Here is an 18,652-nt window from a genome sequence, read left to right as displayed (position 1 = left end):
ATATATTATGTAAACTGCCACTCATGTCTCAGTTTGTCGAACTGTGATGCCTCATGTGATGCGGTGATGGTGGAAGCCATGCCACCAGTATTTTAAATACCAGCAGGGTCAGGTTTCAGCAGAGTTTCCAAGTTGAGACAGACTAGGAAGACTACTTATGAGGCACAACTCAAAATGAGGAGAAACAACTGCAAATATCCATTAATAATTAGAACATAGAATGTATGAAGTATGAATCTGGGAACATTAGAAGTTGTCAAATATGAAATGGAAGGCATGAAGATCACTATCTTAGGCATTGGTGAGCTGAAGTGGACATTTTGAACTGGACAGAATATGGTTTGCTGTGCGGAACAACCAATTGAAGAGGAATGGTGTCACATTCATAGTCAAAAGAGCAAATGAAGATCTAGAAGCACAATACTGTCTGTGTTAGGATAAAATCAATATGCTTACAGTGAACACTTGTTAGTACCACTAGTACTGAAATTCATTTACCAACCTCTAAAGCCAATGATGATGATGAATTTGAAGAATTGTACAGGCTTCTTCAGGCTAACATTGATCAAACATGCAATCAAGATGCAATTGATAATTGCTGATGATTGAAATACAAAAGTCGGAAACAAAGAGGAAGGATCAGTAGTTAGAAAATATGACGTTGCTGATAGAAACGTTGCTAGAGATTGCATAGTAGAATTTTGTAAATGACTTATTGATTACAAATTCAGTTTTCTTATTGATTACAAATTCAGTTTTCAACAATATAAATGGTGACTATACGCATGGACCGCACTAGAAGGTATACACAGGAATCAAATTGATTCCATATGTGGAAAGATAACAATGGAGAAGCTCAGTATCATCAGCCAAAACAAAGCCAGGGCAGACTGTGGAATAAGACTGTCAATTGCTCATATACAAGTCTAAGCAGATGCTGAAGAAATTTTTTTTTAAGTGTACAAGAGCAAAAATATAACCTTGAGTATATTTCGCTTTAATTTAGAGAGCATCTCAAGAACAGATTTGATCCATTGAATACTAATGACTGAAGACCAGAGGAGTTGTGGGATGACATAATGAAGAAAGCAAAAAGAGAAAAGAACAAATTGGATAGCAGAAGAGGCTCTGAAAATTGCACTTGAACTTAGAGAAACTAAAGCAACTGGAAGAAATGCAAAGAACTGAGCAGAAAATATCAAAGGGCAACTCCAGAAGACAAAGCCAAGTGTTTTAATGAAATGTGCAAAGACCTGGCATTAGAAAACCGAAAGGGAAGGAAAAACTCAACTTATCTCAATATAAAAGAACTGAACGAAAAATTTAAGCCTCAGATTGTAATATTGAAGAATTCTATGGGCAACATATTGAATGAAGCTGGAAACATTAAAAGAAGATGGAAGGAATACACAGTCACTGTACCACAAATATTTGGTCATTGTTCATCCATTTCAAGAGGTAGTATTTGATCAGGAACCAGTAGTCTTGACGAAAGAAATCTAAGCTGCAATGAAGACATTGGCAAAAAACAAGACTTCAGGAATTGATGGAATACAAATTGAAGTGTTTTAACAAATTTATGCAAGGAGCTCTGGTAGCGTAGTGGTTACGAATCGGGCTGCGAACCTTAAGGTCAGCGGTTCGAAACTACCAGCCGCTCCGCGGGAGAAAGATGAGGCTTTCTACTCCCGTAAGAATTTACACCCTCGGAAACCCTGTACAGGGTCACTATGGGTCGGAACCAACTCGACGGCACTTAACAACAACAACAACAACAAATTTATGCAGTGCTGGAGGTGCTTACTCATCTATGCCAAGAAGTGTGGAAGACAGCTACCTGGCCAACCAATTAGAAGAGATCATAGTTGTGTCATTGCAAAGAAAGGTGACCCAATGAAATTCAGAAATCATTGAACTATATCATTACTATTACATACAAGTAATATTTTGATGAAAATAATTTAAAAGTTGCAGCAGTACATTGACAGCTGCCAGAAATTCTAGACCAATTCGGAAGTCATAGAACTAGGGATATCATTGCTTCTGTCAGATAGATCTTTCTTTCCTGAAAGCAGAGAATGCCAGAAAGATACTTACATGTGCTTTATTGACTATAAAAAGTCTTTTGGCTATGTGGATCATAACAAACTATGAATAACATCATGAAGAATGGGTATTGCAGAATACTTCATTGTGATCATAAGGTATCTGCATATAGATCAGAAAGCAGTTGTTAGAACAGAACAAGGGTATATGGAATGGTTTAAAATATGGAAAGGTTGTTGCCAGCTTTGTTTCCTTTCACCATGGTTATTCAATTTGTATGCTGAGCAAGTAAACCAGGAAACTTTGTTACGCAAAGAACAGCATGGCATCAGATTTGTAGGCAGACTCTAACAACCTTCAAGAGGACTTGAAATATGTACTAATAGAATAAAAGATTACTTCACTCGGTATGGGTTGCACCTCAATGTTAGGAAAATGAAAATCTTCATGAGTGGGCCAATGAATGAATACATGATAAACAGAGCAAAAACTGAAGTTGTCAAATATTTCATTTTGCCACATCCACAATTAACATCCATGGAAGCGAGAGTCAAGAAACCAAACTATGTATTGCATTAAAAAGCAAAGATGTCACTTTGAGGACTAAGGGTGCCCCGACCCAAGCCATGGTATTTCCAGTCTCCTCATATGTTTGCCTAATGCCTAAGATATCAGTGTTTATGTGTTCCATTTAATTTTTGACAGTGTTTTGTTCTGTTGCACATAGGGTTGCTAAGAGTAGGTACTGGTTCGATGGCACCTAACAACAACAACATATGTTTGCCCAAATTGGAAAATGAATAAGGACTACCACAGAAGAATCAATGCATTTGAATTATGGTCTTGGGGAAGAATACTGAAACTACCACAAATGGCCAGAAGAACAAACAAATTTTACTTAGAAGAAGTACAGCAGAATACTCTTTAAGCAATGAGAGTTCTCAAACTTAGTCTTTTGTGCTTTGGACATATATTCTGGAGGGATCAGTCCCTGGAGAAGGACATCATGCTTTGTAAAGTATTCCGTTGTTTTTTAATTTCTCTTTTACATGAACTTTTTGAAGGCTACCCCCATTATTATATTTGGACTCCTGGTGTGGCGCTGTGGGTTAATGCACCAGACTGCAAAGCTGTTTGAACGGCAAGGTCTGCGATTCAAACTCACCAGCTGCTTCTTGGAAACCCTGTACAGGATCACTATGGGTCAGAACCAACTTGACAGCATTTAACAACAACAATAGCATATTATACTGGCACAGAATAGCAGAATTACAAATTACATTTCAGTTTTGTGGGTGTCTACATGTAGGAATCTGGGTAGTGTAGCAGATTATGCATTGGACCACAAGGTCACCAGTTCAAATCTACCAGGTGTTCTGCAGGAGAAAGATGAGACTTTCTGCTCCTATAAAGATTTATAACTTTGGCACCCCTGTACAGGGTTACTGTGAGTCGGCACCGACTTGAAGGCACACAACGCCACTCCACCCCCACCCTCCATGGCATTGGCATTTCAAGGGTTACTGCTTCGTAGCATGTAGCAGAGTGTCATTTAGGAGTTCTGGTATGGTGATGTGGGTTAATGCGCTGAAATACAAAGTCAGTTTGAACCACAAAGTCGGCAGTTCAAGCTTACCAGCCACTACTCAGAAACACTATACAGAGTCACTGTGAGTCAGAACTGACTCCGTGGTACTTAACAACAACACATATAATTAGGAAATTTTGCTCTCATTTCTATCATTTTATATAAATATATTTAACCATGGAAAACTGAAGATGGATATGGGTCTTTAACCTCTCTCATAGGCAGACTCTTGACTTTTTTTTTTTTAAGCTTTTATTGTGAATTGAGTGAAGGTTTACAGGGCAGATAATTAGATTAGTTTTACATTCAACAAATTGCAATGATTACAATCCTCTCCAGGCACCATCTGCTAATAGTGGTTACTACTATTACTCCCTCCCCCCACCTTTTTTTTTTTTTTTTTTGTGTGTGTGTGTGTGTGTGTGTGTGTGTGTGAATTGAGTGAAAGTTTACAGGACATATCAGTGTTTTGTTGTTTTTTTTACATTAAAAAAAAAAATCATATTCTTTGTTTCATTACAATGATTATAATACTTTCCATGTACCATCAGTTAACAGTATTTCTCTCTATTCATTTTAGCTCTTTTTCTTTTAGAAAAACACTTAGGCATATATAATAATTTAAACCACTAAAGGGCACATTCTGCAAGCCTGCCTCCTGGCTGCCAGCTCTCAGTCCCTCTCTTTCCATATATCCATAGTCCTCAGCTGCTCCCTCTCTCCATGTCCCCATCTCTGGTCGTAGACCCTCTACTTTTGAGGGAGGGTTTTTCTAGCCCAGAGAAGATAATGAGTAGAGGAAGAGGTATGGGAATGAGCTTTCTGCTTAAGTAGAACAATCAGAGGTATTCCTCCTGTGACAAATGATCACACTTGGCTTTCTCTCTTCCTTGTGATTGTGTGTTTTGCTGACATTTTTTTCTCCCACATGGAGACATTTTTTGGTCAATTTGTGGTAACAGACAGTTGGGTTTTCTCAGCCTGCCAACTTTGGAGATGATTCCTCCATCCTATCTCATGTAATGTCTCCCTCTCTCACTGCCTCCCACCTACACTCACTTCTTTCAGGCTCCTGAGCCAAGTTCTTTCCCACCGCAGGTTCTTTGAATATACTGTTCCAAGTTGCTGACTAATGTCTGAAATCACACTATTACACCCACAGAATGCATTTCCTTGGGCTTGTCTCATCTTTCAGAAGCCAGCTTGCTCCTTCTCTTGATGATATTGAAGCAGAATAACAGAATTGATTTTTAAATGTCTATTTCTAATACCGAGAAATCATAATTTAAGAGTGACTACCATTATTAATTTTTAAACCAGTAAAATGAAATATTTACTCTATTTCAAATCTAGGATCATGTTACCAAACTTTCCTCGAAGTGCTGCTGATGATACTGCTTTTTAATGTAAGTCCTTATTCTGGGGTACCCTTAGATCTGTTGTGTTGTAAAGTGCTGTCAAGTTGGTTCCAATACCCTGTATAGGGTTTCTGAGGAGCACCTGGTGGGTTTGAACAGCTGACATTGTGGTTCACAGTCCAGTGCTGATCCTACAGCACCATACCAGGAGTCTACCCTTAGATCTACTGTCTCTTATATTGAGTGTTTAACTTTGCCTCCTCCTACTTGAGCTTTCTAGACTGCTACCTTTGGGTTGTGTCTCTGCTTTAGTCCGCACCTTCCAGTTAAGACAGAAAGAAGGTCTGCTGGGAATCTAATTCCACCCCTTCCCTGGTGGATGGTGGGTGAGAGAAGAGGAGTTAAAGGCGCTAAATAGCAAAGAAGGGTCTGGAGGACTTATCAATGTTGTTGTTGTGAAGTGCCATCAAGTTGGTTCCGACCCATAGAGACCCTGTATAGGGTTTCTGAGGAGCAGCTGGTGAGCTTGAACCGCCACCTTGCAGTTCAAACGGCTTTGCAGTCTGGTGCATTAACCCACAGTGCCACATCAGGACTCCAAAAACTTATCATTAGGGCATCCAAAATGGGTAGAAGAGGAAGAAGGGGGGAAGAAGGAAAGAACTAGATTGAGATGAATCAAAAGGGATGCATGAAGTTTTGCTGACTGGTGTCTGAAATAGCATTGTTGTTGTTAAGAGCCACTGAGTCGGTTCCGACTCATAGAGACCCTGTATAGGGTTACCAAGGAGAGGTTGGTGAATTAGAACCACTGACCTTGTGGTATAGTGCTTTATCCTACAGTGTCACATGCTAGTAATTCAGGACTAAAATATGCTTTCCAAAAAACAAAACAAACCTCGAGTTGGTTCAGAGTCACAGTAAAACCCTGGGGGACAGAATGGAGCTGCTCTACAGGTTTTCCAAAGATGCAAACCTTTACACAGAAGCACATTGGCTCATCTTTCTCCTGAGAAGTGGTTGGTGGGTTCACACCACTGACCTTTAGGTTAGCAGTCCATCACTGAACCCACTGTATCAACCTGGCTCCTTCAAATATACCACAGTATGCTTTAATACCCAACTGTGGTCGTATGTTCATAATTCTCATCTAGCCAAGCTTTCTTCAGAAGTGATCTCCTCAGAAAAGGCCTTCCCTAGCCCTTTGTCTGAAGTCGGCATTCCTCAGAGCAGCTTCTGTCCTCATAGCACTTAGTACTCTCTGGGAGTATATTGTTTTACTTCTTTGTTTGACTCCCTCAAATTGAGTCTGAGCTCCATGAAGACAGAGAGATGTGCTTACTCCCTAGTGCCTAGAACTATGTTTAGAACACAGTTGGTTCTCAAAAAATATTTGTTGAATAATTGTATGGGGCTAGTTCAGGCAACAGAGTCTTGGTGTGGAGCTTTAGGATAATGCACTAGACCACAAGTTTGGTTTGAACTTCAAGGTCAGCTCAAATTTCAAGGTTCAAACCCACCAACTGCTCCTTGGAAACCCTACTTGGGATCTCTCTGAATCAGTACTAACTTGATAGCACTTAGAACAACAAGCACAGTAGTCCAGGCAATGAAGATTTGGAGGATAAGGCTAACAGCAAAAACAGAAGAAGAAGGAGAAGAGGAGGAGGAGAAGAGGAGGAGGAGGAGAAGAGGAGGAGGAGGAGGAGAAAGAAGAAGAAGGAGAAGAAGAAGTGCATTTGCCTATAATTCTGTAAGCTAATCTAGGTCAGGCAACGCTTATATAGGATTGGGTATGATTACTTCTTTTCTACCACAATCTCTGTTGTTGTTAAGTACCTTGGAGTCAGTTCTGACTCATAGGGACCCTCTACAGGGTTTCTGAGGCTGTAAATCTTTATGGGAGCAGAAAGCCTCATCTTTCTCCCACTGAATGTCTGGTAGTTTCAAACTACAGAACTTGAGGTTAGCAGCCCAATTCATAACTACTACACTATCAGAGCTCCTTCCACAATCTATATTTTGTTGTTGTTGTTAGGTGCCATCGAGTCGGTACCAAATCATAGCAGCCCTATGCATAATAGAATGAAACACTGCCCAATCCTAGGCCAACCTCACTACTGTTGCCATGCTTTTAGGAGCCTAGATATATGGATTTGAGGGAAGTAAGAATCATGTAGCAGGTAGAACCACTGCAAAAGAGAATAATTTTTAATTTTCTTACTCACCTCCTGTCCCTATCACAGACATGAATAAACAAACAAATTTTTTAATTTAAATTCTCCCTTTTGAGAGAAGGTGCATTAAGTATTCTGAATCTGAGCAGAAAAGTTTCTAGCCACAAGGACAGCTGGGAACTTAGGTTCGTGGAGGACACCCAGGACAGAGGTGAGAGGAGGCGTCTACTTGTCTGGTGACAGCAGCTGGGGCCCTCTCTGCTTTCCTGCCCGCAAACCTCCAGTTGGAACCAGTGCATGCTGGGATCCTGCCTGCAAGAAAGACAGATGGCCTCAGGCCGCCACTGATCTGTTCATGGCACCAACTCTATAGCCACTGCTTTACTCATGACAGTGAGACAGGAGATGAGGGAGGTACAGGGCCAGTACCTTGCATTCCCCTAAATGACTCACTTAGTTGTCTCTTAAAAATTCAGTTCAGTTAGACTTCCCTGGACTGAGAGAATGTCATTTGCTCACACTCCTGAGAGCCAGATTTGTTTAGGAACATCTGTAAACCTGTACATCTTTAATCAAAGCATTTGAACAAGATGCTTTATTTTGTTGAACTCTGGTTACAATCAGGCTGGTAAACTCAAGGTCAGCAGTTTGAAATTACCAGCTGTTCTGCAGGAGAAAGATGAGGCTTTCTGCTCCTGTAAAGATTTACAAGCCTCGGAAACCCTATGCAGGGTCGCTATGAGTCGAAACCGACTCCATGGCACTTAACAACAACCACCACCACAGAAAGGGCTTGTTGCAGTTAGATTTTACAAGTAATTTGCTAAGTACAGCAGCCCCAAGCTGAAGGAGATGATGTGATGGCCAAAGTATCTTCCTTCATTTTCCTGAGGATCTGTTGGGCAACTTAGAGAGGCAGAGACTCAGGTGATCTGTCTCTTCTCTAGATGTGGATGCCCTTGGCAAGCCATGTAACCTCCGTAACCTTCTACTTTCTCATCTCTAACATGGGATGATGGAACTGGACTGGAGAGAGCAAAGAGATTGCTCCTCATGCTGTTTCTGATGGATTAGAAGTTGCTGCCTGGAACACAAGTGTGGGGAATGATTGGAAAGCTGAATCTCAGCTAAGTGAACTGTCAATTATTGATGCCTGCAAAGTATATGGAGTAGGGATAGTGACACATGTCCCAATTATTATTTGACCATCAATTTGAAGTGATTTCTATTTCTATTATTTTATGATTCCATGTAGACCTGGGTGGCAAAACTAGTTAAGTGTTCACCATACGTTTGGGTGAGTAAACTGCTCAGTCACCTGTAAATCTACATATGTTGTTGTTATGTGCCATGGAGTCGGTTCCGACTCATAGCGATCCTGTACAGGATCTCCCGTGGAACAGCTGGTAGTTTTGAACTGCTGACCTGTGTTTCGCAGCCCAATTCGTAACCACTACGCTACCAGACTGTATAGAGATTTAAAATACATGTGAAAATGGAGATCTTTCCAATGATAGCTTGATTGTACCTTTATACTTCAACAGTGTCTTCACCTGACTTTTTTTCCCAATAGATTCAGTTCATTCAGTGCTATTGCTTTTATAAAATCCACAGACACACCTCATTTTACTGTTCTTTGCTTTGTCATGCTTCAGTTCACAGATACTTTCAATCCTTTGCTTTTTTTTTTTTTTTTTTTTTAAACTAATTGAAGGTTTGTGGCAACCCTGAACCCAGCAAGCCTTTCATCACGACTTTTCCAACAAGATGTATGTCTCTTTTTGTGTCTGTGTGTCACATTTTATTATTACTCACAATATCTAAATTTTGTTCATAATGCTGCTACACATTTAATAGACATCAGGATAGTATAAACATAACTATTATATGGACCGGAAAATCAAAAAAATTCACATTACTCACTTTATTGTGATATCTGCTTTATTCCAGTGGTCTTGAATGGACCCTGCAATATCTCTGAGTATGCTTGTATTTATACTGGGCATATGATCAGAATGTAAATACGAGTAGCTGGCAATCTGGAATTTACATTTACAAGACTGATCTAATTTGCTGGCAAAGTTTGCTGTCTTCCTTCCACCTCTGTCCTACAATTCTATGTCTCCTTCACTTCCATCCTCCTTTCCTCCAGTTCATGTCCAGCTCACATGGGCACATATCCATGCACATACACACACACATGGTCACATCACGCACATATTTTTGACTGTGTGCTAATAGGTAAAATGGGCATAAAACCAGCTAGGGTAGGCCTCAGGACTCTCTGGATTAAATCCAATCTGCTTGCAAGATCTGGAGTAATAAGTGAGCAACAACAGGTGTGGATTTTGTTACACTCTTCTGAACTCAGCCCATAGTTCTTTCTTTGATTCGTTTCCCCCAACACCCTTGCCTGAGTTGTCTCCAATAAATCTTATAGCAACGTGATCCTATTTCAGAGCTGAAGGAATGTTTTTTTTTCTACACTTGGCTAAATAGTGCCTTGAATTAAAATGCTACTTTGTGCCCTCTCCTTACTTCTTAAAAGTTAATAAGGAACTATCCCAGGCCAGAAACTGCTGGGCTAGTTATCCTGTCTTACAAGTGAAAAAGCTAGTTTTCTGGCCCCATTTTTGAAAAGTCGAGAACTAACTTGTGGAAAATTAGCCATAATTGGGGAGAAAATAATTACCCCACCTTTTCTGCCCTGTGATAACTGGAGTCTCCTGCAGAGCTGATCTTTCCCAGCAGCGTCCACGCCCACTTCTATTTAAAACCAAGCATTGCTTCAGGCACCCTGGAAGTGGTATCTCAGTGTTCTTTGTGGTACATTTTTGTGCAAACCACCCTGAATGTGTGTGTTTAAAAGGGATTCTTTTCATGTCTTTCTCATGATTATATCACATTTAAAGACTTGAATGGCTTTTGCAGGTGTCAGATATGTTCATATGAGCCCTCTGTGTAAATTCAAGGTTAGAGCCAATCAGGATTTCTGCAGGATCAGTCTGGTCTGAGAGGAAAATTGCTTATGATAAAATACTTTGTCAAACTTGTTCATTTGCCTCTGCTTGCTGTGTATGCTTGTTGTTAAGTGCCTTGGAGTCCATTCCGACCCATAGCAACCCTGTATAGAGTTTTTTTGTTTTTTGTTTTTTTCCTGTATAGACTTTTCAAGAAGCAGCTAGTGAGCTTGAACCACCAACCTTGCTGTTAAAACAGCTTTGCAATCTGGTGCATTAACCCACATTGCCACACAAGGACTTCTGTGTATATTGTTGTTAAGTACCATAGAGTCGGTTCCAACCCAAAGCGACCCTGTGTAGGGTTTCCGAGGAGCAACTGGTGAGCTTGAACTGCCGACCTTGCGGTTCAAATGGCTTTGCAGTCTGGCGCATTAACTCGCAACGCCACTCTGGTAGTGTAGTGGTGATGAATTGGACTGCTAACCTCAATATCGGCAGATCAAAACTACCAGCCGAACCACAGGAGAAAGATGAGGCTTTCTGCTCCCGTAAAGATTTACAGCATAAATCCTGAGCAAGGTCACTATGAGTCGGAACCGACTCCACAATACTTAACAACAAGAACCTGAGAGACAGGTGTAGCCTGCTGTATATAAGGCTTTTAAAAAAAAAAAGTTTCCTGGCCCAAGGTAAGCACAGGAGACAATGGACTTTTTTCACTCGTTATTGGAGGTGACCGCACGTAGTTGGTTGTATTCCCAATATAGTGCAACAAGGCATACTGCATCCCCATGTTTCCAAGCACTGTTTCTTCACTGGTGACTTGAGGTTCTGATCTATCCTGCACTTCCCCCTAGAGATCCACACTAAATGGCAAACTTACCAGGAGGTCTTGCCACTGACAACTCAGGCTCAACTAATTTTCCCTGCCCTAAATTTGTTCTTCCTCCTGTGTTTCCTGTCACAGTGAAGGTGTCATCATCGAGTCACTTAAACCAAAAACCTCGACGTCATACCTCCCATAGCCATTGCTATTATCTATATGATGGTCAAAGCTTATAATGTTACCTCTTAGTATCTGAAGGATCCATTACCCTTATAACTACTTTCTTAGCTTTGGTCATTCTACCTTACCCCAACTAGCCAGGTCTTTACTCTCCTTTGCCCACCAAATGTATATACCATACCAGTTCGAGTGGCATATTTTAAACATGAACCTGTTATTTCTTAACTATTTCAGTAGCATCCTGCCTAGAGGACAAAGTCCTAAGTGTCTGGTATGGCGCTTAAGGAGTTCTGTGGTCTACTGCTTCCTTACTTTCCGGTCTCATCCTCTACCGTTCTCCTGGTTATTGTTGTTGTTAAGTGCCATTGAGTCAGTTCCAACTTATAGCGACTCTGTATAGGGTTTCCAAAGAGTATCTGATGGGTTTGAACTGCCAACATTGTGACCCTGTATAGGGTTTCCAAGGAGAGACTTGTGAGCTTGAACAACCAACATTACAGTTCAAGCTAACCTTGTAGTCCAGCACATTAACCTGTAGGGCCACACTAGAACGTCTTCCTGGTTGTTGTTGTTAGGTGTCATCGAGTCGGGACTGACTCATAGTGATTCTATACACAGCAGAGCAAAACACTGCCCGGTTCTGGGACAATCTTACAATTGTTGCCAGGCATCAGCCCATTGATGCTGCCGCTTGGCCAATCCATCTCGTTGGGGGTCTTCCTCTTTTCCTCTGACCCTCCACCTTACCAAACATGATACCCTTCTCCAGAGATTGGTCACTCCTGACAATATGCCCAAAGTATGAGAGACGAAGTTTGGCCATCCTGGCCTCCAAGGAGCACTCTGGCTGCACTTCTTCCAACAGAGATCTATCTATCTGTTGGTTCTTTCGGCAGCCCATGGCAATTCCAATGTTCTCCTTCAACACCATAACTCAAAAGCATAAATTTTTCTACAGTCTTCCTTATTCACTCTCCAGCTTTTACATGAATATGAGGTTATGGAAAATACCATGGCTTGGGTCAGGCTCACCTTAGTCCTCAAGCTGACATCTTTCCTTTTCAACACTTTAAAAAGGCCTTGTGCAGCAGATTTGCCTAATGAAATACTCATTTAATTTCTTGACTGCTGCCTCCATAGTTGTTGTTGTTAAGTGCTATCGAGTCGGTACCAACTCATGGCGACCGTATGCACCGCAGAACGAAACACTGCCCGATCCTGGGCCAACCTCACTACTGTTGCCACTCTTTAGTCCATCTATGCTGCCACTTGGCCAATCCATCTCGTTGGGAGTCTGCCTCTTTATCTCTGACTCTCCACCTTACCAAACAAGATATCCTTCTCCAGTGACTGGTCCCTCCTGACAATATGTCCAAAGTATGAGACGAAGTTTGGCCATCTTGGCCTCTAAGGAGCACTCTGGTTGCACTTCTTCCAAAACGGATCTATTGGTTCTTTTTTTACCTGGACCAATAGGCAGATGTTCCAACAGAACATGGGAACACTGAATGGTTTAAAATTAAGAAAGGTGTGCGACAAGGCTGTTTTCTTTCACCATATTTATTCAATCTGTATGCTGAGCAAATAATCTGAGAAGCTGGGTTATATGAAGAAGAACGTGGCATTAGGATTGGAGGAAGACTCATTAACACCCTGCGATAATGCAGATGATACAACCTTGCTTGCTGAGAGTGAAGAGGACTTAAAATATTTACTTATGAAGATCAAAGAGCACAGCCTTCGGTATGGATTACATCTCAATGTAAAGGAAATAAAAATCTTCACTGCTGGACCAATAAACAGCATTCTTATCAATGAAGAAAAGATTGAAGTTGTCAAGGACTTCATTCTTCTTGGATCAACTATCAACACTCATGGAAGCAGCAGTCAAGAAGTCAAACGATGTGTATTGCATTAGACAAATCTGCTGCACAAAATCTTTTTAAAATGTTGAAAGCAAAGGTGTCAGCTTGAGGACTAAGGTGCACTGACCCAAGCTATGGTATTTTCAATAACCTCATATGCATGTGAAAGCTAGACAGTGAATAAGGAAGACCATAGAAGAATTGATGCTTTTGAGTTATGGTGTTGGAGGAGAATGCTGAAAGTGCCATGGACTGCCATAGTAGAAGGGATCAAATAGCTTAGAGTCTTCCAGTAATTTATTCTCATTCAGTTCCTTATCTTTTTTGCATAAGCTATTTCCTCTCCCTATAATTGACCTTCCCAGTTAACTCTTACATTTCTGTGTTCCTTAGTTAAAGTGATAACTGCTTTTTCCTCACATGACAATGCAGAGATTCCTACTCTACACGAGATCACCCAAGAACCCAGGCTGGGTTGACATTGTTACTCTGATGCCCTTGGAGCTCTGCATTTGCCTACATGATCCAAGGTGTCTTAAAATCACCACCACAGCTCCTCCTGGACAGTAGAATGGACATGGGTAGGGGTACACACCTCTAAGGACACATTCCAGACTTGAAAATATCTCTACTTCCATATCCATTGTGCTTCCCATCTATCTGGTTGTTATTGTTGTTAAGTGCTTTCAAGTCAGTTCTGACCCATAGCAACCCTATATAGGGTTTCTGAGGAGTGGCTGATGAACTTGAACCACCAACATTGCGGTTCAAATGGCCTTGCTGTGCAGTGCATTAATTCACAATGCCACACCATGACTCATCTATCTGGTACTCTACCTTGATGTTGTTGTGATTATGTGCCGTGGAGTCTGTTCCAACTCATAGCGACCCTATACAGGGTTTCCGAGCTATAAATCTTTACAGGAGCAGAAAGCCTCATCTTTCTCCCGTGGAACAGCTGGTAGTTTCGAACTGCTGACCTTGCCGTTCGCAGCCCAATTCGCAACCACTACTCTACCAGAGCTCCTTGATAGTACTAGTAATAATCATAGTACATCTCTAGTGGAAATCATAATAGTTGTAGAGTCTCCAGGTTATATTAAAAATACTCACGGTGCCAAGTTCTTTCCATGCTTTATATTATTTAGGAGCCCTGGTGGTGCTGTCAGTTAAGCACTGGGCTACCAACTGCAAGGTCAGTGGTTCAAGCTCACCAGCTGCTCCTTGGAAACCTCATACAAGGTGCCTATGCGTCAGAACCAACTTGACAGCACTTAACAACAACAGATAAGGGACTACTAAACAACTATAAGGAGTCCTGGTGTGATGCTCTGGGTTAATGCACTGGACTACAAGGTTGGTTAGAACAACAAAGTCGGTGGTTCAAGCTTACCAGCTACTCCTTGGAAACACCATACAGCGTTGCTATAGGTCAGAACCGCCTCAACAGCACTTAGCAAGAACGACATGTAACTATATAGAATAACAGGGAGTATGAGAAATATAACATGGTTGACTGTGAAGGACATTATGCTGATTTAAATAAGTCAATCATAAAAGACAAATATTGAATGGAAACACTTTTATAAAAAGTCAAGAATAGATAAACACAGAAAGCAAAGTTCTTTGATGGCTACCAGCAATGGGAGAGAGAGGAAAGGGGAATTCCTTTCTTGAAAGTAGACACCTGTTAATTTTGATGATAAAAAAGTCACAGCCAAATATGTTTGAGTACATGAGAAAAAGGAACAAGTTGGATAAATACTGTAATATATACAGTTTTTAAATAACATTAAAAAGAGCTAAAAATTATCTGTGTTGTTATATAGGTAGATACATATGTGTGGATAGAAAGGCATATGTAAGTAAATACATGTGCATGTATGAGTGTATCTTTAAGTATTTACACATTTGTATGTGCTCCATATATATATCCACCCACATATATAACAAATCCCATAGTTGGCATAGCTACGGAGGCTTCCTGTTGTTGTTGTTAAGTGCCGTCGAGTCAGTTTTTGTTGTTATTAGCTATATCCAAATAAGTTGCATGATTGTTTCATTGGGTTAAAAGGTTTGTGACCATAATCTTGGAGGACAACATAGTTTATTGGCATGATGTAGTTCAAAAAGATCATGTTCTACATCCTAGTTTGTTGAGAAGCAACTGGAGACTTAAAAACTTGAAACAAGGCATCTAAGATATAACTACTGGTGTCTATTTATATTGAGTAGAAGTGGTGGAAGAGAATCAGAGATTCAAAGAATAAAATAATCCACAGGAATAATAGTCCACAAGGAACTATAGCCTAACAGAACCAGAAGACCTAGCTGGTGCCCAGAGAGCAGTACAAACCATTCTGACCAGGGGTATAATAGAAGGTCCCAGAAAAAAGTGAAAAATAATGTATATTCAAGCTCAAAATTCTCAAAAAAGGTAAGACCTACTGGACCAATAGGGAATAGAGATACCCAAAGACTATCACCCTAAGATAACCTTTGAAAGTAGAATTGAAGCAAGTTCTGCAGATTGCCTTTTTAGTCAAATAATAACTTGGCTTATGAAATAACTGTATCATCTGTGAGTAATGTGCTACCTTAAGCACAGTATTACCTTAAGCAGTGTGTTACGTGAAACCAAATAGTCAACATTTACCCAGCAGCAAATGTAAGAATTCAAGAAGGTAACAGGAAGCTAGATCTACAGAAACAAAACAAACAAAATGGAAAAAATGAGAATGTTTTGCATTTTGTAAAAATTATAGCTAGTGGCATGGAACAACTTGTATAAAAAGTGTTAAAGGTAAACCTGATTTGTTGTGTAAACGTTCACCTAAGACACGATGCAATATTATTTAAAAATATCTATATCTATATATATTTGAAATCCAAGTTTCATATTCTTTTCCAATCCCATTGTCCTGGTTCATCTGCACATAAGTCAGTCTAGGTTTGTAAACAGCACCTAACAACAGTGTAGGTTATGTTACTCATGTGCTGGTCAGTGTCCAAACATCACTTTTACCTTGTTTAATCTAGGACTTGTAGCATGTTGCAATGAGACCACTTGGTTCATTCCACAAATAAAGTTAGCCTTTCTCCCCTTATAGTGTCTTCTTTATTGGTTGTAAGGAGACATGAATTCAAAACCCATTTTTTATTGGCTGTGTCACATTAGGCGACGTCCTTAACTTCTTTGAGACTTGAGCTGTCTGCCTGCAAAATAGAGTACCGTCCCTTTCAATGAAAACAAGGGAATTTTCAATGAGATGGAGTAACATAATCAGTGGACTTAATCATACCGAAACTCATAAAGGTGGTCCAGGACCAGGCAGCACTTTGTTCTATTATACATAAAGTCACTGTGAGTCAGGGCCAACACAACAGCAACTAACAACAACCTGTATTTTCTAGCCTCACAGCTTATGAGAGGTACAGAATAAGATCTTCTAATAAAGGCTCCTAAGCGTGATATAATATCAGTACACCTGTTACACCCAAGGAGACTCTGCAGTGTCGTCACACATGGGTACTGGATTACAATTTCAGCTAAGATGAACTCTCTATCTTGTTTCTCAATACTGAGGACATAAAGGGTACTCAATAAATACAGACTGAATGATTATATGAAATATAGCTAGAATGTCATACCTTCTGATCCATTGCCCAGGGTGGGGGAAGGGTGATGTCTGGAAAATAGGGATTATTAATAATGTGATCTAACTGTCATTTCAATTTGGGCTAGGCATTCTAAGCAATAGCATTTGTTCCACTAGATATTTAGGAGGGGTCTCAAACTCCAGTGCCTACAGAAGCAGCCCACAGCTATGACTCTGACAGGTAGAAGACAAGTTGTTGTTGTTGTGATGTGTCGTGGAGTTGGTTCCGACTCATAGCGACCCTGTAACAGGGTTTTCGAGGCTGTAAATCTTTATGGGAGCAGAAAGCCTCATCTTTCTCCCGTGGAACCGCTGGTGGTTTCAAACTGCTGACTGTGAGGTTCGCTGCCTGATTCGTAATCACTATGCTACCAGAACTCCTTAGAAGACAAGTTAAGAGGGTGGGAATCTAGTGAAGGGGGGAAGGCCTATTACTGTTGTTACATGCTGTTGAGTTGGTTCCAACTCATGCCAACCGTATGTACAACAGAGGGAAATACCTCCCAGTCCTGCATCCTCCTTACAATTATTCCATTGTTGCATCCAATGTGTCAGTCTATCTAATTGCTTTGGACAACTTTGCTGCAAAAGAGCTATTTAACTAACTTAAGATCAAAGATGTCACTTTGAGGACTAAGATGTGGTTGACCCAAACTATGCTATTTTCTATCAACTCATATGCATAAGGAAAACTGAAGTAAGGGGAGAGTATGTAGCACCGAGGGTTAATGTGCTGGATTGCAAGGCCTGTTTGAGACACCAGGTCGCGGGTTCTGAGTCGGACGTGACTCAGTGGCACTTAACAACAACAGAAACACGCCCAACCTAGATCACTCATAGTCACAAAGTTTGAAGTATCCACATCAGCCAAACAAAGTATGTCTTCAGGCCAATTTAAATCTTCAGTCAACACTTGGCAAGTGCTGGAGATACAAGAGTGAGGAGCTTTGTGTCCTGCAGCAGAGGTGGATAAGAAATGAATAACAAGAAAATGAGCACAGGTAAGATGCAATGTTAGGGCTGGCAAGCCCAGCTCTATGTCTTTTACAAATGGTAACCAGTGTGAAGCAGGGGATTTGAGTACTTCTAGATGCAGAAGCCCTGGTGGCATTGTGGGTTAGCCATTGAACTGTTAGCCTCAAAGTTGGTGGTGCAGCCAGTCTGTGGGAGAACGATGAGTCTGTCTGTTCCCGAAAAGATTTGCAGTCTCGGAAACCCTGTACAGGGTCACTCTGAGTTGCAATCTACTCCATAGCAGTGAATGGATGAGTTTTAATAGTTGAGGACAGTAAGACACAAAGAGGTTGAGCAACTTCCTCAAGGTTACAAAAGCAGTACATAGCTGGATCCTCCTAAGTGGTGAGGAAAAGTGCTGTCTCTCCTCCCATTCCTGCCTCCCTCTAACTTGAGTGAGCAGAAAATGTAACCCTGAGCATGTCCTCACCAATCTCCCTTTTTGTATGTCAGTACCACACTCAGAAAGGAGCTCTGGTAGCTTAGTGGTTATGAATCGGGCTGTGAACCATAAGGTCAGCAGTTCGAAACTACCAGCTGCTCCGTGGGAGAAAGATAAGGCTTTCTGCTCCCATAAAGAGTTACAGCCTCAGAAACCCTGTACAGGGTCACTATAGATTGGAACTGACTCGACGTCACTTAACAACAACAACCATACTCAGGAGGCCCTGCACAATCTGGCTGCTGCCTCCCCTAGCCTCCCTGCCCTCCTCCCATCTCCCATGCCTCCTGTGCTCTGTTCTCCAGCTACAGTTACATCTCTGTTTCTCTAATGGACATACCCTTTGCCACTTACAGACGTTAGGAGTCATGTTCACCTTTTGCCCACCTCTCTCTTTAAAACCACTTATGGTGAGTAGAGACTGACTCCCGGAATCATGGGAACTGTGCCCCATAGGGCTTCAGTGGCTGATTTTTTCAGAAGTAGGTCATGAGACCTTTATTTCAAGGTACCTCTGTGTAATCTCAAGCCCCG

General features: G+C 41.0%; 1 protein-coding gene and 1 pseudogene across 3 annotated transcripts in view; one reads left to right on the top strand and one right to left on the bottom strand.

Annotated features, from left to right (window-relative positions):
* Positions 1-10,925, bottom strand: part of LOC102825726 — a 48,854-nt pseudogene extending 37,929 nt beyond the window's left edge.
* FGGY (FGGY carbohydrate kinase domain containing) overlaps positions 1-18,652 on the top strand; it is a 677,880-nt gene that overhangs the window by 203,542 nt on the left and 455,686 nt on the right. The window lies entirely within an intron of this gene.

This window comes from Chrysochloris asiatica, unplaced genomic scaffold, assembly GCF_000296735.1.
Source record: "Chrysochloris asiatica unplaced genomic scaffold, ChrAsi1.0 scaffold00048, whole genome shotgun sequence".
NCBI lineage: Eukaryota > Metazoa > Chordata > Mammalia > Afrosoricida > Chrysochloridae > Chrysochloris > Chrysochloris asiatica.
This window is presented reverse-complemented; position numbering and strand designations above follow the sequence as displayed.